The 24,548-nt window shown below is 39.3% G+C and overlaps 2 long non-coding RNA genes across 2 annotated transcripts; one reads left to right on the top strand and one right to left on the bottom strand.

Moving 5' to 3' along the window:
• Positions 1–380: 380 nt before the first annotated feature.
• Positions 381–2,239, bottom strand: LOC132428184 (uncharacterized). The gene is made up of 3 exons (XR_009520079.1): positions 2,140–2,239; positions 1,564–1,599; positions 381–911 (listed from the first exon to the last, which is right to left on the bottom strand). It is a non-coding gene; the product is annotated as an uncharacterized lncRNA (long non-coding RNA).
• A 4,282-nt stretch (positions 2,240–6,521) lies between these two features.
• Positions 6,522–17,193, top strand: LOC132428183 (uncharacterized). Its single transcript, XR_009520078.1, has 3 exons — positions 6,522–6,614; positions 10,140–10,320; positions 17,108–17,193. It is a non-coding gene; the product is annotated as an uncharacterized lncRNA (long non-coding RNA).
• Positions 17,194–24,548: the final 7,355 nt, after the last annotated feature.

The raw sequence follows: 24,548 nt of genomic DNA, 5'->3' as shown, positions 1-24,548 counted from the left end.
CATTCTCAGTTTTATGCTTTACATTGCTTTAATATTTCTATCTCTATAAATATATGACTTATCAAGTTCCTTCTCTGAGATTTATTTCTATTATTAATATCCTTTTTTTTTCTCTTCCCTCTTTTCCCCACTTTTTTATTTTTAAAAAATTCGAGTCCAGCTGTCTCTAGAAGTTTGCTTTTCAGCGTTTCCTCTCCCATTTCCAGGACAAAGGTGTCCCTTGCATGGAGTAATTCCAGGCAAGACCCCACCTCAGGACCCCAGGTAACCACTGGAGCTTACAGTCCAGACACACACTCACTGGCAAAACCTCAGGTCAAAGGATCCAATCAAACGGCTGACAAATCACTTCTCTTTATTATGTATATTATTGTCTGGTTACTTAGTATCTGACTTAAAAAAAAAAAAAAGACAAGTATTTCCATGAAAAACACCTAATCATCTGATTACTCTGGGCTCAGTAATTGTTCAAGTGTCAGGAGACAGCCTCAACACTTAGCACTGGGAGTGCCGACGTGCAAGTATTTGAATTGGGGTAAAAAGCAATCTTTCAGGTTCCCATCAAGGTGGATATTTGGAGGGTGGCACGCGAAGCGTCCCCGCGAGGGGTGAGCGCGCCGGTGGGTTGCCCTCCGCCCCTGCCTGGCACGCCCCTGGCACTCCCCTCCCCATTTGACCGAAAGAGTTCACACCAAAGCAGAGGCGGTGGGATCGGAGGAAGCTGGAATATAAATTTGTACCGAACACTCTCTTAGTCCGAAGGCCAGGTCGGGGACAATGGGGATCGTGGGGTCAGCGGGATGCACGAGCGCAGGACGCAGGGAAAAGTCGAGAGAGGACTAGGAGCTGCTAGCTTTCGGCTCCTCACACAGCAGAGCAAGTCCTTGCAAATGAATCGCTCCTTCCCGGTCCTTCTTCCCCATTAGTAATCCATTTCGAGATTAGCGCAGACCAAGGGGATTAAAACAACAGATACATGCAAATGTGAAATAATATTGCAATCGACATTGAAGGGAGAAAAATAATTCTTTAGGGTTTCTTCGAGTTAAAACAAACTGCCTCCCTCAGGATTCCCTCCACCCAGGCAGCGTGTGAAGATGCACTCTTGTTTTCCAGTTCCCTCCAGCCAGGACCTGGTGCCTGTCCCCCCATTCACCTCTCAGTCTGTCAATTTCCTTAACTTTCACAGCCGCTCCCCCTTTCTCCCCTGCCCCCAGCTCCGCTTGCTGGCCCAGATGCCAGAAGAGATACAATGTTTCTACCCTGAACACACAGCCTGTAGAAGGAATTCGAATTTGGCCACAGCTAATTTTTTTTTTAAGCAAATTCTGTTTATTCTGTACCATGTGGAGAAAATTAAAAAAAGGAACCTATTCTCTTTTTGAAACGGAATTGATCTTTCATCTAGAGGAATTATTTCGACCCTGTGTTGTTACACAGAAGGTGGGAAACTTCTTTTAGAGTTGCAAGCAAAGGATGATAAGGGGGACCCCTGCGTTGGGGGTGTGTGTGGACGGGGCGGGGGGCGGCAGGGGTCCAAGTCAAGCCAAACGGTTTTCTCACGTGCAAACTCGCAATCCAATCCATTCGGAGTTGAGCCTAGGATAGGAGGGGAAAGTCTATTAAAAAAAAAAAAATCAGAAGCATCTCTCTGAGAAGCCCTTTCAAACAAAATCAAAACAGGACCAGAGAATCTCAGACCGTCTCTAATATCCCTACTGCGAGGCCCGCGGGCTGTGGAATCTCGCACGTCACCTGGCCCCAGCAGGGCAGCCAGCTGAGAGGTTCATTTTATTTTATTTTTATTTTATTTTTTGAAGTTAAGGCTGAATCTCGGCTTCAGTGCTTTTTGGCAACGTCTCCACTGACAGGAACCAGCAAACTTCAGGACTCAAATGAGCGTCTTAATTTATTGATGCAAAACAGGTCTGCTTGTCGCCCCCAGTTCTCGGCGCGCTCTGTCCCCCACGCCCCCAGCTTCGGTCCCTTCATTTGATCTCAGGGTAAGGCCTCCGCAGCACAGGCGGAGGAACACGTTGGGGGGGAGGGGTTCGGCCCCCGCGCACCACCCCCCCCTCCTCCAGACCTATACCCGCCCGGGAACGCCGCGACCCCCGCCCCGCGGCCGGGTCAGCTGACCTGGCTCGCTCGCCGGCTCCCCGCCCGCCGCCTTGTTTCCGGTCCCCGGGGTCCGCGAGCTGCGCACGGAGCGGGAGCGGCCGCGGCCGCGAGGTGATGCTGGGGGCTGATTACCATGAGAAAGGCTGTGCCTGGAAAAGCCTCCTCCACGCGACTGTCAATCTCACTAAGGGGTGGGATGGGGGGGACGGAAAGGGGCCCTGTAGGAGTCACCAGAAAACTTGGAGTAAGTTGGATGCGACGCAGGCCCGAGGAGGTGGCTTTCGCCTCAACTTGGAAGGCTGTGGCGTTAAGGGCGCGGACGCCAGCAGCCTCGCCAGGGGATTGAAAACCCCAAATCCTTCCTTCCCTCCTTTCCTCCCTCTTGCCCTCCTTTCAGCCCTCCCTGACCTTTATCCTTATTTTCTTGAAATTCTTTCCCAATTGCCTTTCCTACATTATCCTTTCTTTCTATCTGATATCTCCCTTTTGCAAGCCCTTATTTTGTTTCCTAACGTCTCTTCTCTCTCGCCCTGATTCTTTTCTGCCACCTTTATGTGTCCAGATTTATCATTTCGTTTTGAAAACACAATGTTTCATATGTAATTAATCTACCAGCAGGAGGTCAGGGACACCCTGACTAAAGTAACTCCCTTGGGTCATCAGAGAACAAGTTCGCCAGGTGTCAGTGAAAAGTAAAATAATAATAATAGTAATAAAATAAATATAAATCTATATCTCAGTAATCATAGTGGCTCCCTATTCTGAATTATCATATCAGCTCAAATTGACTTCCTTTTTTCTTAAAAGATATAATCTTCCTGGAAGAAAAATGAATAATACTTGTTGTAGGGAAATTCTTTAGAATTAAAGCAATGTGAAAAATTTTCTCAATTATGGTAATATTTTAGCAGGGCTTAACAGACTTTAAAAATTACAATAGGTAATTTAAAGAAACTTAAACTGTGCTTGTTCTTTTAATGACTATTTGGAAAGTATAAAAAATTCCTAAAGCACCCCTGCCCCACACGAATCAATTCAGAGAGAAACACCATGCCTTGTGTTTTGTACATGCTAAGCAAATTCACAGCTTGAGTTGCTGGGTTGTTTTCTTCGCCAGGTTGCCCTATTGCCTAGCAGGTGAGTGAACACGGAGCTGCATATGTCATGAATGTGGCTATGGTTTTAGTTTTCCTTATTTTTTTTTTCTGTCTTTCATTCATTTTGAGCATGTTGTTCTCCTATTAAAATTCAGAGTTTGCACTTGTTTGCAATTTGTTTGTTGGATTTTTAAAACTTGTTAGAAGTCAATTGAACATGTATATTAAGCCCTTTTTAGGCCAAGAAAAATAAAGATGCATTAGAAAGATGCTTTTTATGCTTCATAATTATTAATTGACATTTTATGATGAATAATTAATCATTTGAATAATTTTGGTATCTCTGATCTGAACACATATTTGCATATCTAATGCTTGATTTTAACTGTTTTTTTTTTTTTAAATTCATTCTCTCAGGACGAAGAAACAAAGTAACATTTTAATGTAAAATTTCTCTCTGGCACTTGTAAAAGTTTATTTATTGGGTTGTAGTATTCTTTCCAGATATCCATAAAACTTCTTAACAATTTGTGAATCATTTATGTAGCAGTCAGATACAAATATGTGACAGAACTACAATTAATGAGGAAAAACAATACCCTATGTAAAATCAAGTCAGGCTCTTCCCCAAATGCAGAGATGTGCACTAATTATGCACCATTTTTTCTTATTGGAATTTGATCATTGAACTTTTTGGTTATGTCTATTTACACATGTCAAAAAGTGAAAATTGAGGTAATTGACAAATAATTCATACCTGAATTTAAGATAATTTTTTACTTATTAATATATGGGCTGATTTAAAGTTATTTTAAAATGATCAAGCAAGCCTATCCCTGATATTTTTATACCCCTGTGTCAGTTGACGTCCAAAGAATCTATTTTGAATACTAACCCTGCAGGTTACTACCTGTGTGATTACCGACAATCTACTCTAAATTTGTTTCCTTAGCTATGTTGTGGGTACACTAATAGTGCCCATTCTGTTGAGTTTTCTTGAGAACTAAATAAAGTAGTGCCTGAAACTTCACTATAGTGTAGCTTTATTATTGTAATGAAAGGTTGAAAAAATAACATGGAATATATGGATCAATTGAGGACAATTTAGTTAATTTTGACTAGTTAAAAACAGCTATTTACCTTTTAGTATCATTCGTCATTTTTCTATTGAGAAGTGAGTGCTGTGTTATTAAAGTGAAGAAATAAAATGGAAAGCATCATAGGATTTTTGGCTGGTTTACAGTTCTTCAGACCTCTTCAAAGAATTCGTAGCCACAGACATGAAAATAAATAGTGTTTTTTTATTCTGTTGGTTAAGGAGTTAATTTGTCGTATTCAATATGGTCATAATTTGGTTATAAATATCAGATTTCTTTTAGTTCAAATGTATGAACTTGAAGTTTCTCATGTTCTTTAGTAACATATTGTCTTTGACTGTAAGGGTTAAATGTGCAGAAGCTCAGAAGCGGTCTTGAGTAAGACTTGTGAGAAAAAAAAAAAGGGCAAACTTACAAATTTGGAGACCAGGAATTTGGCTGTCAGAACAGTATTTGTTGTAAGACCATTCATAATGAGCTGAGTGAGCATTTCCTTTTGGAATTGTAGTTATCCTGGGGTTTGCGCTAATTCTAAGTACCTATAGTGGGGGAGAAAATCAGTTTACTAATGGAAAATGAAATTCCTTAGTCTCTTAAACATCCAGAAGGCCAGATTTTCTTTTTGATGCAAAAGCTGAAAAGTCAATGCAAATGCTTATGGGAAAAAACTATTGCAATATTTAATCCCAATACTGACTTCTTTTTCTTGCTGTTTTCCTTAAGACTCCTCAAAACACTTAAAGGGTCCCTTAATTGTTTCCTTTCTCAAAGGATCCATTCCATGCTTCCTTCACGTTGAAACTACCAAAAGGGCCATTTGGACATCAGCCTAGGGGCTCAGAGTGACCTGTACCTTTTTCTTCTTTTCCTTTGTAAAGGGCAATGGGACCAAAAACTGTTTGCACCTATAGATTGTTTAGTGACCTGGAAATAACTTCATGCTGCTTTGTGGTCTTCTTTAACAGTCCTTATTCTGTTAAAAGGTGAAATTATAAATCTTGGATGTTAGTTCTAATTTTGCACCATTCTAAAAGTGGTTTTTTTTTTGTTTTTTTTTTTTTGCAGTCATGTTTCAGGTACTTAAATATAAAAACCTTACTCTCAAAAATTATTCTCTTCATGATAATCACAACTATGAAATAATAATAGCTAAGAAAAAAACCTGCTTTTCTAGGCCTGGCAGTGTAGATGTGACCTAGAGAGAATCAACGACTTTCTCCAGAATTCAAGTGTCTGGTTCTTCACCGGCCTTTGAATCTGCCAGATCCATCCTCCCAGCAGACGCCACATACAGGTGACATCCAATGTCTTCTCACCTTTTGCAGACATCCTTCTGAACCACTTGTGCCCACCCACTCTGCACACTGCATTGTGACCCACTTCCAAACCTCCTGGATGACTTGGTTAGTACTTGTTTTTCCATGTGTGGCTTATTTTGCCTTTTGGATCTAGTGCTTAGGCTCATTTTTCCAGTTACAGTATTGGCTCAGGTAGAATGGTTTCTCTGGCTTTGTTGCTTCTGGCTTCCCAGGTAAAGTGTCTTTCCTAGTTCAGTCTTCTCACCAGGACCCTTGACTTAGGGACATTCCCATGGGCAAGTTCCTGCTTGCTCACGTTGGCCCCAGTACTGGACGTAAGCACAGGACAAGTTAGTGATGAAGGAGAGATCATGATACAGGCATATCTGGAAATTGTTTTTTTTCTTGTATAATTTTTAAATTGCTTGTTGACTGGGAACTGGACCTCCATGTATTTGACACCAGGTTCTTTACATTCTCCTCAATTACAGCATATTATAGTGGCAAAGATATAGGCTTTGAAATTAGATGAACTGGATTTGACTCCCTGCTTTGTGAGTGCTAATTGTGTATTGAGGACAAGATATTAAGCCCCTGAGAACTTCATTTTTAAAATGAACCAAAGAGGACTTAAATTTAAGCTGGCTGTGGTGAAAAAATATGACAATATATGTAAAATGCTACAGGGTAGGCATATCAATAAATAGGAATTCCTTCTTGTGAATTACCTGGAAAATACATGAAGTTAAATTACAGAAAACCAGAGTGAAAATAGCATGTATCTTAGATGATACTTATTTCATCATTTTTAGTTATTTTAGTGCCATTTATTTAATTATTTACTTTATGATTTTATTAGGAATTGTTTAACTGGTTCTTGCATTTTACAGAAATCAATGCTTACTGAGAACAAAGTTGCAAAAGTAATATGGAACTTCTTAACTTGTCGTAGAAAAGGTGGAGTGCTCGTGATTATAAGCATCACGATTCTAACCTCTGAGGTAAATAAATATACTTTACAATTTCATTCTGTATTTCACACTTCTGTTTACAATTGTAAGAAAAAATATCTTTCCACCTAATTCTCCCTATATGACCTGGCATAAGAGGAAGCACTCTGGCAGCCAGTTTGGTGTGGTCAAGAAATGTCAAAGATCACTCATTCAAGGTAAAAAGAAGAGGCCCTTAATACTGTCCAAAGCTCTATACCTACCTACTCTTAACTCAAACTTCTGAAGTTTGAAGGAACTGTGAAGGGGGTAGAAGGGAAGGAATAGCGCTGAGAAAGTTTGCCTGCAGTATCTTCTTCCCACCCCCCAGTTGAGTCCTGAAACATCTGCTTAAAAAAAAAAAAAAGGTAAGAATATGTGTATACTAAAGACATTGCTACACTCTGCTGCCTGCAAATTCAGGAGTACGGTTGTGTCAGCAGGCCCTGGCATGATCTACTGTGTATGTGACTTTTCTACCCTATGCCCTAGAAAGGAGGGTGTCAGGGGAGGACTGGGTTGTGGACACAGGGAGCATATTGTTCCAATGGTTCTGCTACAGTGCAAACCAGGCTTCTTTTGCTCTCTCTGGAAGTAACTTTGCTACACGCAAAAAAAAAAAAAATTCGATTCCTGTTAGGTTTTTCCTTGGCCACCGTGGAACCATAGGTATGGCTCCTGTGCAACGGGGTAATTTTTCTGGGTTGAGGTAAGCTGGCTTACCTATTGTTCTTGGCCCATGGCTAGCACCCTTCTAGACAAGAGAGACAGAACAAAGCTGAAAGTTCACAGACGATATGTGGCCTTTTAAAACAGGAATGAAAAACTAAAACCTTGTTCTTCTAAAGTTTAGTCTATCTATCTACTGTGTATTTGGAATTTCGTTTTAGAGAAATCAGCATGATCCTGAGCTATATTATTACCTACCATCATTTAGCATTTATCTGGGATATTGAAAACTTATTTACAATAATTTGCTATAGTAGTTCTGTAGAGATGGTCTCTATTGCAGTTTTGCTTCCGTTGGTGAGGATTCTTGTGTAGTTGTGGAGTTCAAGGCTAGGTGAAATTTGCTTGCGAAGGTCATTTGAAATCACATTGGACTTTGAATTGGGGGCAAAGTAATGCCTTTTATGATATTAAAGAAAAGTAACATCGTTTGGAAAATTTTAAACCATTGCTTCATTTCGGATCTCTAAATAGTAATTTATTTGACGAAGGAAGGTGACCTCTCACCAATGTCTCTTTCCCAGTCCCCTGGACTAGTGCCTATTATATAGGAAATATTTGTTGTTGTGTGTGGAGTCTGCCATTCATTAAGAAGCTTTAAAGGGATGTAAACTGATCTCCTATTTCGCACTTGTAAAGGCCTGAGATAAGAATAAGGATAGTGGGAATTCCCTGGCAGTCCAGTGGTGCTTTCACTGCAGAGGGTGTGGGTTCAATCCCTGGTCGGGGGAACTAAGATCCCGAAAGTCAAGCTGCCCGGCTGAAAAAAATGTGAGGATAGATGAGCCTAGCAGGCAGGGACCATGGAACACTTAGACCAGCACAACCTCCTTTTCATCAAGTTATGTCCCAGATTACATTATTAACACAGACTGTTTTATTCCCTTTCTTGTGTGTCAATTTTACACACGTTCTGAAAAAAAAAATGAAGGAGCAAATGCAGAATTGTGTGCATATATTTGTCTTTCTCTTTAAATGGCTCTGATGAGTCTTTTCATGATTTATTTTTAAGTAAATATATTAAAATTTAATAAGAGGTTTTCTCTGAAAAAGGAAGGAAATCATAAAGAAAAAATGGAGTAGATTAGTAAAAGTATGGTTTGCTTAAGAAGGCAGGTGTGTAGTTGTAATTTAAGATAAATGATCCCCTCACCCTCTAATACCACACAATAGGTAAATAAAGAAAACAGAGAAGATGGGGAATTTTGTTTTGTTTTTCCTTTTTTTTGGCCATGCCTCGTGGCTTGTGGGATCTTAGTTCCTCGACCAGGTATTGAACCTGGGCCCTCGGCAGTGAAAGTGCTGAGTCCTAACCACTGGACCACCAGGGAATTCCATCTCCTTCTTCAGATGGACAGGCTGCATCAGCCAGTGGGCTGAGTGTTTTTCCTGCCAGCAACTTCATTTTCATGTAGACCAGTAACTGGTTGCCCAAAGATACTGAGGCAAAAAGTATTAAGTCCTGATTATAATACTTGCCCCCTTCCCCTCTCTCTTCTTCCCTCTGCTTCAAGTCCTATTTCTCACTCAGGGCCCTTACCTCTTCTTATCTTTCTTTCCATGCTTTCTATTCAGAAGAAAAACTACCTTTTAAAGATAGCCTTGTTCGCAACCTTCGAAAGGCTTAGCTTTTAAATAATAAGATACGACCCTAGGATTTGAGATTTCCACTGTGCTGCAGAAAATTACCTGGAGGAAACAGAATGTTTACCTGAAATTCGTTATGAGGCGGGACAGTTCAATACTATTACTGTCTGCCCACTGCCTAGCATAGAGCTTGGAACATGAGAGGCACTGAATAATGTCTTTTGGATGAATGAATGCATGCATGCATGAATGTCATGTAAAAAAGCCAGACTTGAAACAACAGATGCTGTATGTTCTACATGGCAAATAAGAGTTAAAAGGCATTAATGTAGGTGCAAAAAGCACTGTGGTCACAAACAGGATTTTGATATTATTTTTGAATCCTGAGTATAATATTTGACTTCCAAAATGAAATACCTAAATCATTTACCAAGCAATAGAGATATAACAGTCCCTCAGTCACTCACTTGCAAAGGAAATTTTCAATACAAATAAAATCATACATATTTATACTAGGGTAATTCAAAATAACTTCCTCACATAAGCACTGCTACGTTCAAATAAAGTCTTGCCAACACTTCTGAGTACATTGCTTTAAAAAAAAATGCTCCCTGTAGCGTCCGAACTATTTAAAAATTTTGCCAGCTTCTTCAACATACATCAGTTATCTCTCTTCAAATCACTGACAAGAATTTAAAAACTGCTTCATCAGAACAACTGTTACCCTTTCTCATACTCTAGTGAGAACCTGATCTTCTAAAAAGGACCATATTTACAGCTTCTTCTGAAATTTTGAAACCATTTGGCTGGTATGTTTTTGCTACATTTTCTTTTCCTGATTTAATTACTGGGGACATTTGCATGAAAACAGGGGGATAGGGACATAAGATTTGTGTCTTATGAGTTCATCTGTTTCTGATGCTTATTCCCCACCTGAGACCAGTATCTATTTTATTACAATTGGGAGACCAGGAACTAGATTGGAAAAGATGAAGAAGTTGTTGGAGGTGAACTAAAGTTCAGAAATAGGGACTTAGGAGCTAAAGGATTGGTGGGTGATATGATAATGGATTTTCTTCTAGTTTACTTATTTACCAGCAGTCATCATGTCAGTCACACATGCTGTTCCATTGAAAAGATCAGAAAATTGGGGAACTGCACAGAACTGGTGGGTTGATGCTATTCTAAGAAAATGCCCAGGCAGTTACTACTCTGTCGTAGGGGTCGAGAGGCATCAAAGAAAACAGTTTACGAGCTGAGACGAGGTCATGTATGAACTCCAGAGACGGCCAGTGAAAGTTGTGAAGGAGATAAAGCAAAATGCCCCACCAATTTTGACCACCTTCATGAGGAGAATCAGAGAAGGCGTGAATTCTGAGCATCTTCACCGGGAGATCTCTGGGTATGTAGAACTGTACATGTTCAAAACTGAAGCTGTAATCTTCTCCTAACTTCACTTTCTCCCGTGTTCGCCAGCTAGCTGAAGGGCATCACTCTCCATCCAGTCTCCTGAGCCCAAACCCTGGGTTGACCTTTGACTCCTGTCTTTCTCTTAACTTCCATAGTGAATCACTAAGTGCTAACGACCTTACTTCCACAAGTTCCTCAAATGTGCTCAAATCCTCCCCACTTACATCCCTACCCTGTTTCAGCTACTCAGCATCTCTTTCCTGAAAGAGGAAATGCCCAGCTCCTAAGGGACTTTCCCATTTGTAGTCTTTCTTCCCTCATGTCTGTTCTTCATACCATTACCAGAGTGAGTGATTGATCTAGAACATAAATCTGACTGTGTCACTGCTGAGCATAAAAGCCATCAGCGATTCCCCATTACATACCAGCTGTGCATCTCCAACTCAGGTAACCCTAAGGATGTAACCCTAAGGATGGGTGTTTTAATATTTACAAAGAGTGTTTTGAAATAATACTACTTCAGCTTCAATTTTGTTTCTTTCCCATAGTTTTGGGTAAAATTGAGGACCCAAGAAGCTGGGCCATGTTAATCTTGCCTGTCCCCAGGGTTTGAGTACCCTAGTGTGAGAAGTACAGTGCCAGTGCGATAAACCACAAGTTCTTTAGAAAGGCACATGTGGTCCTCTTAGATGGAATGTTTTCTTTCTTCATCCTCTTCTCCCACCACTCTTCAAATGGCACCTTACACTTTTATAATATTGTTTGCATTTTCCCCTGAACAAACCATGCTGTTTCCAATGTTAGGGCCTTTGCCTATACCGTTTACTCTACCAGGAATACGCCTTCCTGCTCCCTTTATTTGGCTGACTTCTCTGTTCATCCTTTAACTCAGCACACATGTCTTCTCCTCCTGGCCCTTCTGTTGTCCTCATAGCATTTAACACTCTGCACTGAGGTCCTTCCTTTATGTCTTCTTTCAACTGGAATACGGCCTCCATGAGGTCAGGGACACTGTCATCTTTGACTTTTTACCCTATGATGGGCTGAATGTTGTGTCCCCCAAAATTAATTTAGTAAAGCCCTAACCCCCAATGTGATGGTAATTGGAGGTGGGGCCTTTGGGAAGAAATTAGGTTTAGATGAGGTCATGAGGGTGGGGTACCCGTGATGGGAGTAGTGTTCTTAAAAGAAGAGGAACACAGAGATCATGCTCTCTCCTTGGGCATGCACTGAAGAAAGGTTATGTGAGCACACAGCAAGAAGGTGGCTGTCCACAAGCCAGGAAGCCAGTTCTCACTAGGAACTGAATCTGCTGGCACCTTGATCTTAGACTTCCCAGCTTTCAAACCCGTGGGAAATAAGTGTCTATTGTTTAAGTCACCCAGTCAATGGTATTTTGTTATAGCAGCCTTAGCTAAGTGTCCCCAACTCTTAGTAAGTATCTGGCACATAGTGAACACTTAAGAATACTTCTTAAACTGAATATGAATGTCATGGTACAAACTAATTTTTATTACTGAATGAAGAACTCCAAGCACATGCGTTTTTTTTTTCACATGCATGTTTTATTGATAATGCGTTTAGCCACCAGAAGACCTTCCATGCTTCATATTAAGAGGAGACCCAAAAGATGGAAATTTCTCACTGCATTTTTGAATAACTTGCATTAGTTTAAACATGCATTTGCAAAAGTATTAAAATAACAAGACCTTTCACATGTAAACATTTTCAAATTTCAAAGCTTTTACATGTGCGTTATTTTACTTGATTCTTATAATAAACTTTCAAGGTTGGCAAATATTTTTATCCCTAATTTGGAAAAGCAGGAAATTAAGATTTTGATGGAGTAAGACAAAATAATCAAACCTATTTTGGGAGTCCCAAGTATGTTTCAGATATGGAAACATCTTTGGAAACTGGTAAAGGGCAAATCTTATTATTCTTATGTGACAGATGAGGAAATACGGTGTTGAAAGGACTGGCTCAGAGTCACATGGGACTACTGTCAAAGTAAAAATTGAACCCAGTGTCCTGTGACTCTGTTTGGTCCTGATACATACATATATATATGTATTAGAAAAGAAGCCATGGTCTTAAGAGAGCACTGGAATTTTTTTCTCCTCTTTTCCATAACTGGTCTGTTACTTGTCTTTAGCACACAAAGACACCAAATCATAAACACAGTCATTCAAGAGAGTAGTTTGGAAGTGAAATTGGAAAATTAATTTGGCTTATTTGAGATAGGAGAGTAGGGGCAGCAGGGATCATATAGAGACTGAACATTTAAAAAATAATTTGTTCCCTTTGCCTTAAAGTCATAAACTTCTTAGTTTTAAGTAAACGTAATGAAACTATCCGAATATATGTTACCTGCAATTTTCCGGAATTTTTTTCTGATAAATGTGAGTTCTAAGAAAATGTATATTTCTTAGAGTTCAGTTGTTGAATGAAGGGCTGCTTCCAGTGAGAGGCTGTCTTTCGCTTCTCTTCACTCAGGATTTTATAAAGCAAGTTTAGCAGATATTCTTTTTTTTTTTTTTGAACTTTTAAAGAAGTAATTTTATTTTATTCACTCTGTGAAATCTGAGACATTGAAATAAAACATTATGATATATAGTACACAGGTACAGTTGCTTTTTTTTTTTTTAACATCTTTATTGGGGTATAATTGCTTTACAATGGTGTGTTAGTTTCTGCTTTATAACAAAGTGAATCAGTCATACATAAACATATGTTCCCATATGTCTTCCCTCTTGCGTCTCCCTCCCTCCCACCCTCCCTATCCCACCCCTCAGATATTCTTTTGAAGGGAAAAAAGTTTTTCAGAATTTAAAATGGTAGATAAAAACATATTATTTGATATATTTGTGCTTTACAATATAAGTATGAAATGTAAATGTGCTGTCCAATGCATCAGTATTATTAGCCAATTAATAAATTCAAATATGTGATGAATCACCTCATTTCCTAAGCTAATGGATTGCTTGACAGTTGCATACATGTATCATATATGTGTTCATTGCAAATGCTTATTAATTTCTGCTATATGCTGGGCACCGTGCTAGGAATAAGGGTACAACAGTGATCAAGACAGACCTAATCCGGGACTTCCTTGGTGGTCCAGTGGTTAAGACTCTGCACTCCCGATGCAGGGGGCACGGGTTCCATCCCTGGTCGGGGAACTAAGATCCCACATGCCACACAGCATGGCCAAAAAAAATAAAAATAACAGTAATAATAATAGTAAAGAAAAAAAAGACAGACCTAATCCTTGCAGGCTGGCGGGGAGGACAGACTGTGTGTGATGAATGCTACTGGGAGTATAGAAGTCAGACCCATCTAGCCAAACGATGGCTACAAAATAAAGTGAAGGCGAGAGTAGATCTTCCTAATTCACAAAAGGTCAGGTCTTTAAAATCCATCAGCTACCACTGAAATTAGTTTAAATCACCTGTGACCTGTTTTAACCCTTCCAGGCTGGGCTAAATGTATCTTGGGACCTTGGAGCAGGCTGGGAGGAAGAGGGGAGAAAGCCTAGTGTCAGAGTTTCAGGGAAGGAGATCGACGTTCCAATGACAATAGCTAGAGCGCTTTGGTGCCCAAAGCTCTCAGGAGACTGACCCCAGCATCCGGGGTTAATTCTGGTGGGGTGGTACTCTTCTTGCCAAGTATGAGGTAGTGTCTCTTCCTTTCTGGGGGTTCTGCTTCGGTTGTAATGGGACCCCAATCAGACCCATGTTGGGTCTCATGGACCAGCTCTGGCCCCTGACAGGAGGACATTATAGCAAGGGCTAGACAGGTTATCAGGGGAGTGGCCTCAAACTGGCGATCAGACCAGGGCACTTGTTTCAGGAGAGAACCAAATACAGGGAACACATCAGAAGGAACTGGGCGTTTGGAGGCAGCTCCTTAGGGGGCTTTCGGGTTCCTGGATCCTCCCTAGGGGTAAGGCTCTGTGCAGCAGTCTCCCTCTCTCTTTCCTCAACACTCTCTTCCTGCCCCCACTGCCCCTCTCTTCATCATCTATTTGTTTATATTCCAGTACTTTATCTGTTATGCTCAAATGTTGACTAAGGCTTCTGTTTGCAACAACAGTTAATAGCTTTTGAATGTGGATTTGGCTTTCATTAGGAGAGTATTATTTTCAGTAATTGTCAGTTCACTAGAATATAGGTAAGGCTTTGGGTTTTTGCTTTGAAAGGTATGATGCTTGAAGTTAAAACAAGTATAAACAAATAACATTAATATTTTGATTTATGAATTGATTTTCGTGGTTGTATATTTTTTAACCTAAAACAGAAAAAAAGATAACAACACTATAAAGAAGCCTTTAGTGAATATATGAATTTGTTTCCTTAAGCGTCTTTACTCTTTACTTAAGATAACTAAGTAGCACACATACATATGCTGTTACCATGTAATGGAATAGGTCTTTAGAAATGGACCCAAGTAGACATAAGCTCCTCATTTGTTTATGTTTTTGCTCAACTTTATTTTTTAAAAAATTACATTAAAAATGGAGCTTTATTTTCTGTTTGAATTTAAGTTCTTTCTTTAACCTCTGTTTTAAGTCAACTACTTACCACTTGGGCAAGTGATTTTGGCCAAGTCACTTAACTTCTTTGGGCCTTAGTTTCTACATCGATAAATATCAGATAATAGCACCAAGCTAATAGGATCATGAATTAGAGCAAACAAGACAGTGGGAATCCAAGTGCTTGTTAACTGCAAAGCGCTAATGCATGTGTTTGGTATTTATATTCAGATGCAGGTTATGCTTGCATCCTATAAATTAAAATTTGTTCTAAAATTCCACCAGTTCCTGAGGCCAGAAATGTGAAATGGCAACGACTAAAAGGGTCAGTGAAGCTCTTGGCTTCTAACCAATCCTGTACAAAATCTTTCCTAACCACATATTTTAAAAGATGAGGAAAGATAAAGGAATGAAGAGAACTGCCCTTTTTCTCTAACCCTTAAAACATTTTTTCTTCCCAAGAAACTCAGTTCTAGAAGCTTGAACCTAACTCAGTACTAAAGGTGGCCATTCAGAGGACTGTTTAGAATGTTGTATTAATGAAAGTGAGGTGCCATGAACATGTACTCTTATCAGACAGAGGTGGACATGATCAGAACAAGCTTGTTCACAAAGCCATTCCCTGTCCTTGGCCATGAGTCACAAAAATCTGATGTCTGGACGTGAAATGAAATGCTTCCTTGAACCAAAGCTGAAATTTGTGTGTGTGCGCGCGCACGTGTGTGTGTGTATGTGTGTTTGTGTATTTAATATGTAAAGGAAGAATGAAATCAAGACATGAAACTCCTTCATTGACTCAAGTTTAGGGCCAAATTTTAATAACACAGCTGTCCGGATGTGAGACACTAATGAGAACATAAGGAATTCCTGGATAGAAAAGGGCTGGTTGGCCCAATGGCCTGTCTCCTTCAAGTTTATTGCAACACACCTCTCCGTGTTGTCAGCAAATCTTCCAACCCCTTTTGCCTACATAAACATGTCCCGCTGTCTCTTAAACTCATTTTTAACTTACGTTTCACTCAGTGGACTTACTTGGTAATTTGCAGTATTCTCCATATGCTGGGGGATCGCTGGATGAAATAGTCTTACATTATCGCTACTTCTCAATTAATTACATAAAATATTCAAGAGTAAAATATTTGCAGCAGATAACACTGGAAATTTGGAAGAAATCCACTGAAAAAACAAACTTACAATGCATTTAGAAAGAAACAACTGTTCTTTTGCTAATCTACGTTTTAATCTCAAAGATGTGAAGACGAAAGTGGAGAGTGATTAAGGTGGGCAAACATAAACACTTTCTTTTGCTGTATTAGCCTCATTAACAGACTCTTAGCAAGAAGAAAATGCTAAGTTCAAATGATATAACAAAGAAAAGGACCTGATGTTTTCTTTTGGTTGGGTTAAAGCCATATTCCAGATAATATTTTTATTTCCTTAATTATATCAATATTTCAGGCATAAATTTGACTTGAACTATTCAAAACGTTGAATCGGTTCTCTGAATCAGTGTAGAAATGATTTTACATCAAAAACTTTTTTTCCCCCAAACTTTCTACATGCCTGAAGACCAATGAGCTTGGGGCAAGTTCTTCGGTTGACTGTGGGACCTTCTGATTCGAAAATATCTTTGAAAACTTCCTTTAAGATTTGATCGGAGGGCAAGGAAGTGGAAGTAACTAAAGGGTACTGAGGAGAATGAATGATTAATGGTTTAGCTGAATATTTTACATTTTCATTTTTGAATGCCATTATTTTAAAATTATTTCCACATAGGTGTGTTGATGTGTGTGTAGAGATTATATGTTGGTTTTAGTCTTTTGTTGATAAACACATAAGGTAACCATCTTGCCCCGGTTTGCCCTGGCATTTTCTGGTTTTAGCCCTGAAAGTTCCACTTCCTGTGAAATTTCTCAGCACCAAGCAAACAGGTAATTCACAAACACATATGAAAAAAATAAAAATAATTTGCTCCCAAGATTTGCTAAGCTTTTTGGTCTGCATACTCTTCAGACTCTGGGAACTCAAAAAGCAAAGTGCTACATTAGCATTAAAGATTTTGCTCTCTTGTTAAAACAGCCTACGTTAGGGTGTCAGCACCTTCGTGACTATGGTGAAAGATGATCCACTTGATTGTTTCTTTTAAATTGTTTCCAAGCTCAGATGCATGATAGCTTATTTAAAAAAAGAGCTGGAAAATATTTAAAAATCAAACCTATTTTCTTCCAAACTTTTCTCTTCCAAGTCCCTTGCTCTCCAGATGCGCTATAAGATACATCCTGCATCTAGCATGTTGAATGATCTCCAAAATCTCTGATGCCTGAGCCATGTCCTATTGTCCAGATTAAGGTAGGAAAAAATGATCTATGTTGACTTATTTTAATCTTCTGTGCCTCAATCAGAGGAATTCTGTAAGTATTTTGTGTAAGTATGTTGCTGATTTTCAATTTGTGGATGGTGACTTTTGAACTTTCTCAAGAAGGAGGTCTCAATAAAGAACATGCCTGAATCCCCGTCTTAATGATTTTTAGCTTCAGCAAAGCCATTCACTGGATTCCCCTTCCTAACAACTGCTCTGCCAAGCATTGTATAAAATAGCATTCTTCATGGTTAGATGATCCTACGGAAGGTGAGCAAAAGATCTTAAACACAGAGGAATGCAACCAGCTACGCATTCAGAATTTCTCCATCTTTCACACGCATGCTGTGTCTCTGTGGTAGCATCTTGTTTGCGTCTGCATGCGTGTGCTTGCGTGTGTAAACACATAGCATTTAGCTACAGAACATGTCACAGATTTCTTTCCTGGTCACCATGCTGCATGACTGATCCATTTCATATGATGTGTTTAGTATGGTTCATTGCCCACTGGTCTTATTATTTAACAATTTGCATTAAATTGAATTTTCTATTTACAGGTGTAAATGGAAATTTTGGCTTCTGAGAATTTATTATTTACTGGCTAGAATGTTCTTGCTTGAATTAGCTCTGCCAATATTGGATTGGGTATACCTGGAATAAAGTTTGGGATATTTAATTAGAATATCATCGTAATAGGAACTTGTTATTTTTCTGGCTAAGCTTGAGCTACTGAGGCCAGATCAGTACCATTAGTCTAGGGGACAGTTACCATAATTCTCTAGAGATTTTCTTTTAAAAACATGTATTTTTCTTGATGGATCAGAGGAAGTTAAATTAGTGGCAATGTCTATAAATTACTCAAAACTCAAAAAGCTTGAAACCTTTATCATCAGCTGTAACATTTTGTTGATAACTGGTGATTTCTCATTTTGAACTCTTTTGGCTTCCCAAGAGCTCAGGGCACTAACGCTTATGGACTGCATACTGTTTGCCAGGCTTTGACTATACGCTTTACCTATCTTGTTTCATTAAATCCTCAAAGTACAGTATCTTGTGAGGGGGGCATGGTGTTTATTCCCAATTACAGGAAATGGATGCTTAAGAAAGATCACAAATTTGCCTGCACACATACCCAGTGAGTGATGGAATCACTCTGAAGCCTGCTTTCCAGGCCACTGCTATATTCTGGGTCAACTACTCTCAACTCCACAGTGTTGCTCTCCTGCCACTGTCCTCACGGCCCAGCTCCCGCTCAACATCTCAATGCTTCAGAACATGCTAGCACCATTCATTGCTTCAGGCTTTGGATGTGTTGTTCCATTCTTACCTTCTCTCCCTGACACACTCTTCTTTTTTTTTTTTTTTAATTAATTAATTTATTTTTGACTGCGTTGGGTCTTCGTTTCTGCGCGAGGGCTCTCTCCAATCGCGGAAAGCGGGGGCCACTCTTCATCGCGGTGCGCGGGCCTCTCACTGTCGCGGCCTCTCGTTGCGGAGCACAGGCTCCGGACGCGCAGGCTCAGTAGTTGTGGCTCACGGGCCCAGTTAGTATGCGGAATGTGGGATCCTCCCAGACCAGGGCTCGAACCCGTGTCCCCTACATCGGCAGGCAGACTCTCAACCACTGCGCCACCAGGGAAGCCCCTGCCTGACACACTCTTAATTCTGTTTATGTTTTTCTAAATCAGCTCCAGCATTGGAACGGTCACTAATTGAGACTATCCATAATGGATCTGGCAGAGTCTGTCCAAACACCTAGGACAGCGTGTGTGTGTTTTAATATTTTAATTTTTAGCTTCTCTCTCTCTTTTTTAAAACAGCCTTATTGAGGTATAATTCATATACCATATAATTGAGCCATTTAAAGCCAAGCCTACAATTCAATGGTTTTTAGTATATTCACAGACATGTGCAGCCATCACCCAAGTCAATTTAGAATCTTTTCATCACTATGAAGAGAAATCTTGTACCCTTTAGCTATCATCCCTTTCCACCCAACCCTCCATTTCCCTCAGCCCTAATCAAACACAAATCGACTTCCTGTCTCCTTGGATCTTCCTCTTCTGGACATTTTATATAAATGGAATCACATCATACATGGTCTTTTGTCACTGGCTTCTTTCACGTAACATAATGTTTTCACAGTTCATCCCTGCTGTTGCATGCATCAATACTTCATTCCTTACCATGGCTGAATACTATTCCATTATGTGGATAGACCACCTTTGGCTTATCCATTCATCTATTGATGGACACTTAGGTTGTTTCCACCTTTTGGTGATTGTGAATAGTGCTGCTATGAACATTTGTCTATACAAGTTTTTGTTCAAAGACCTGTCTTCTGCTCTTTTGGGGATATACCTACGAGTGAAATGGCTGGGTCTCAATTCTATGTCTCACTTTTTGAGGAACCGGCAAACTGTTTTCCATAGCTGTATTGTTTTATATTCCCATAAGAAATGCATGATGGTTCCAATTTCTCCACATCCTTGCCAACCACATGTTCTTTTTCTTTTTAACATCTTTATTGGAGTATAATTGCTTTACAATGGTGTGTTAGTTTCTGCTTTATAACAAAGTGAATCAGTTATACATATACATATGTTCCCATATCTCTTCCCTATTGCATCTGCCTCCCTCCCACCCTCCCTATCCCACCCCTCTAGGTGGTCACAAAGCACCGAGCTGATCTCCCTGTGCTACGCAGCTGCTTCCCACTACCTATCTATTTTACGTTTGGTAGTGTATATATGTCCATGCCACTCTCTCATTTTGTCACAGCTTACCCTTCCCCCTCCCCATATCCTCAAGTCCGTTCTCTAGTAGGTCTGTGTCTTTATTCCCGTCTTGCCCCTAGGTTCTTCATGACTTTTTTTTTTCTTCTTAGATACCATATATATGTGTTAGCATATGGTATTTGCTTTTCTATTTCTGACTTACTTCACTGTGTATGACAGACTGTAGGTCCATCCACCTCACAACAAATAACTCAATTTCGTTTCTTATTACGGCTGAGTAATATTCCATTGTATATATGTGCCACATCTTCTTCAGCCATTCATCTGTCAGTGGACACATAGGTTGCTTCCATGTCCTGGCTATTGTAAATAGACCTACAATGAACATTTTGGTACATGACTCTTTTTGAATTATGGTTTTCTCAGGGTATATGCCCAGTAGTGGAATTGCTGGGTCGTATGGTAGTTCTATTTTTAGATTTTTAAGGAACCTCCATACTGTTCTCCATAGTGGCTGTATCAATTTACATTAACACCAACAGTGCAAGATGGTTCCCTTTTCTCCACACCCTCTCCAGCATTTATTGTTTGTAGATTTTTTGACGATGGCCACTCTGACCGGTATGAGATGATACCTCATTGTAGTTTTGATTTGCATTTCTCTAATGATCAATGATGTTGAGCATTCTTTCATGTGTTTGTTGGCAATCTGTATACCTTCTTTGGAGAAATGTCTATTTAGGTCTTCTGCCCATTTTTGGATTGGGTTGTTTGTTTTTTGATATTGAGCTGCATGAGCTGCTTGTAAATTTTAGAGATTAATCCTTTGTCAGCTGCTTCATTTGCAAATATTTTCTCCCATTCTGAGGGTTGTCTTTTGGTCTTGTTTATGGTTTCCTTTGCTTTGCAAAAGCTTTGAAGTTTCATTAGGTCCCATTTGTTTATTTTTGTTTTTATTTCCATTTCTCTAGGAGGTGGGTCAAAAAGGATCTTGCTGTGATTTATGTCATAGAGTGTTCTGCCTATGTTTTCCTCTAAGAGTTTGATAGTTTCTGGCCTTACATTTAGGTCTTTAATCCATTTTGAGCTTAGTTTTGTGTATGGTGTTAGGGAGTGATCTAATCTCATACTTTTACATGTACCTGTCCAGTTTTCCCAGCACCACTTATTGAAGAGGCTGTCCTTTCTCCACTGTACATTCCTGCCTCCTTTATCAAAGATAAGGTGACCCTATGTGCGTGGGTTTATCTCTGGGCTTTCTATCCTGTTCCATTGATCTATATTTCTGTTTTTGTGTCAGTACCGTGCTGTCTTGATTACTGTAGCTTTGTAGTGTAGTCTGAAGTCAGGGAGCCTGATTCCTCCAGATACGTTTTTTGTTCTGAAGATTGCTTTGGCTATTCGGGGTCTTTTGTGTTTCCATACAAATAGTGAAATTTTTTTTTCTAGTTCTGTGAAAAATGCCAGTGGTAGTTTGATAGGGATTGCATTGAATCTGTAGATTGCTTGGGGTAGTAGAGTCATTTTCACAATGTTGATTCTTCCAATCCAAGAACATGGTATATCTGTCCATCTATATGTATCATCTTTAATTTCTTTCCTCAGTGTCTTATAATTTTCTGCATACAGGTCTTTTGTCTCCTTAGGTAGGTTTATTCCTAGATATTTTATTCTTTTTGTTGCAATGGTAAATGGAAGTGTTTTCTTGATTTCACTTTCAGATTTTTCATCATTAGTGTATAGGAATGCTAGAGATTTCTGTGCATTAATTTTGTATCCTGCAACTTTACGAAATTCATTGATTAGCTCTAGTAGTTTTCTGGTAGCATCTTTAGGATTCTCTATGTATAGGATCATGTCATCTGCAAACAGTGACAGCTTTACTTCTTCTTTTCCGATTTGGATTCCTTTTATTTCCTTTTCTTCTCTGATTGCTGTGGCTAAAACTTCCAAAACTATGTTGAATAAGAGTGGTGAGAGTGGGCAACCTTGTCTTGTTCCTGATCTTAGTGGAAATGCTTTCAGTTTTTCACCATTGAGGATGATGTTGGCTGTGGGTTTGTCATATATGGCCTTTATTATGTTGAGGAAAGTTCCCTCTATGCCTACTTTCTGCAGGGTTTTTATCATAAATGGGTGTTGAATTTTGTTGAAAGATTTCTCTGCATCTATTGAGATGATCATATGGTTTTTCTCCTTCAATTTGTTAATATGGTGTATCACATTGATTGATTTGCATATATTGAAGAATCCTTGCATTCCTGGGATAAACCCCACTTGATCATGGTGTATGATCCTTTTAATGTGCTATTGGATTCTGTTTGCTAGTATTTTGTTGAGGATTTTTGCATATATGTTCAGCAGTGATATTGGCCTGTAGTTTTCTTTCTTTGTGACATCTTTGTCTGGTTTTGGTATCAAGGTGATGGTGGCCTCGTAGAATGAATTTGGGAGTGTTCCTGCCTCTGCTATATTTTGGAAGAGTTTGAGAAGGATATGTGTTAGCTCTTCTCTAAATGTTTGATAGAATTCACCTGTGAAGCCATCTAGTCCTTGGCTTTTGTTTGTTGGAAGATTTTTTTTTTTTTTTTTTTTTGCGGTACGCGGGCCTCTCACTGTTGTGGCCTCTCCCATTGCGGAGCACAGGCTCCGGACGTGCAGGCTTAGCGGCCATGGCTCACGGGCCCAGCCGCTCCGCGGCATGTGGGATGTTCCCGGACCGGGGCACGAACCCGCGTCCCCTGCATAGGCAGGCAAACTCTCAACCACTGTGCCACCAGGAAAGCCCTGTTGGAAGACTTTTAATGACAGTTTCAATTTCAGTGCTTGTGATTGGTCTGTTCATATTTTCTATTTCTTTCTGGTTCAGTCTCGGAAGGTTGCACTAAGAATTTGTCCATTTCTTCCAGGTTGTCCATTTTATTGGCATAGAGTTGCTTGTAGTAATCTCTCATGATACTTTGTATTTCTGCAGTGTCAGTTGTTCCTTCTGCTTTTTCATTTCTAATTCCATTGATTTGAGCCTTCTCCTTTTTTCTTGATGAGTCTGGCTAACGGTTTATCAATTTTGTTTATCTTCTCAAAGAACCAGCTTTTACTTTTATTGATGTTTGCTATCATTTCCTTCATTTCTTTTTCATTTATTTCTGATCTGCTCTTTACGATTTCTTTCCTTCTGCTAACTTTGGGGGGTTTTTTGTTCTTCTTTCTCTAATTGCTTTAGGTGTAAGGTTAGGTTGTTTATTTGAGATGTTTCTTGTTTCTTAAGGTAGGATTGTATTGCTATAAACTTCCCTCTTAGAACTGCTTTTGCTGCATCCCATAAGTTTTGGGTCGTCATGTTTTGATTGTCATTTTTTCCTAGGAATTTTTTGATTTCTTCTTTGATTTCTTCAGTGATCTCTTGGTTATTAAGTAGTGTATTGTTTAGCCTCCATGTGTTTGTATTTTTCACAGATTTTTTCCTGTAATTGATATCTAGTCTCATAGCGTTGTGGTCGGAAAAGATACTTGATATGATTTCAATTTTCTTCAATTTACCAAGGCTTGATTTGTGACCCAAGATATGATCTCTCCTGGAGAATGTTCCATGAGCACTTGAGAAGAATGTGTATTCTGTTGTTTTTGGATGGAATGTCCTATAAATGTCAATTAAGTCCATCTTGTTTAATGTATCAATTAAAGCTTGTGTTTCCTTATTTATTTTCATTTGGGATGATCTGTCCATTGGTGAAAGTGAGGTGTTAAAGTCCCCTACTATGAATGTGTTACTGTCGATTTCCCCTTTTATGGCTATTAGTATTTGCCTTATGTATTGAGGTGCTCCTATATTGGGTGCATAAATATTTACAATTGTTATATCTTCTTCTTGGATCAATCCATTGATCATTATGTAGTGTCCTTCTTAGTCTCTTATAATAGTCTTTATTTTAAAGTCTCTTTTGTCTGATATGAGAATTGCTACTCCAGCTTTCTTTTGATTTCCATTTGCATGGAATATCTTTTTCCATCCCCTCACTTTCAGTCTGTATGTGTCCCTAGGTCTGAAGTGGGTCTCTTGTAGACAGCATATATACGGGTCTTGGTTTTGTATCCATTCAGCTAGTCTTTGTATTTTGGTTGGAGCATTTAATCTATTTACATTTAAGGTAATTATCAATATGTATGTTCCTATTCCCATTTTCTTAATTGTTTTGCGTTTGTTATTGTAGGTCTTTTCCTTCTCTTGTGTTTCCTGCCTAGAGAAGTTCCTTTATCATTTGTTGTAAAGCTGGTTTGGTGGTACTGAATTCTCTTAGCTTTTGCTTGTCTGTAAAGATTTTAATTCCTCCATCAAATCTGAATGAGATCCTTGCTGGGTAGAGTAATCTTGGTTGTAGGTTTTTCTCCTTCATCACTTTAAATATGTCTTGCCACTCCCTTCTGGCTAGCAGAGTTTCTGCTGAAAGATCATCTGTTATCCTTATGGGGATTCCCTTGTGTGTTATTTTTTGTTTTTCCCTTGCTGCTTTTATATGTTTTCTTTGTATTTAATTTTTGATAGTTTGATTAATATGTTTCTTGGCATGTTTCTCCTTGGATTTATCCTG

This window comes from Delphinus delphis, chromosome 7 (assembly GCF_949987515.2).
Source record: "Delphinus delphis chromosome 7, mDelDel1.2, whole genome shotgun sequence".
In the NCBI taxonomy this organism is placed as follows: Eukaryota; Metazoa; Chordata; class Mammalia; order Artiodactyla; family Delphinidae; genus Delphinus; species Delphinus delphis.
Note: the sequence above shows the minus strand (reverse complement) of the source record. Positions and strands in the feature narration are given on the sequence as shown.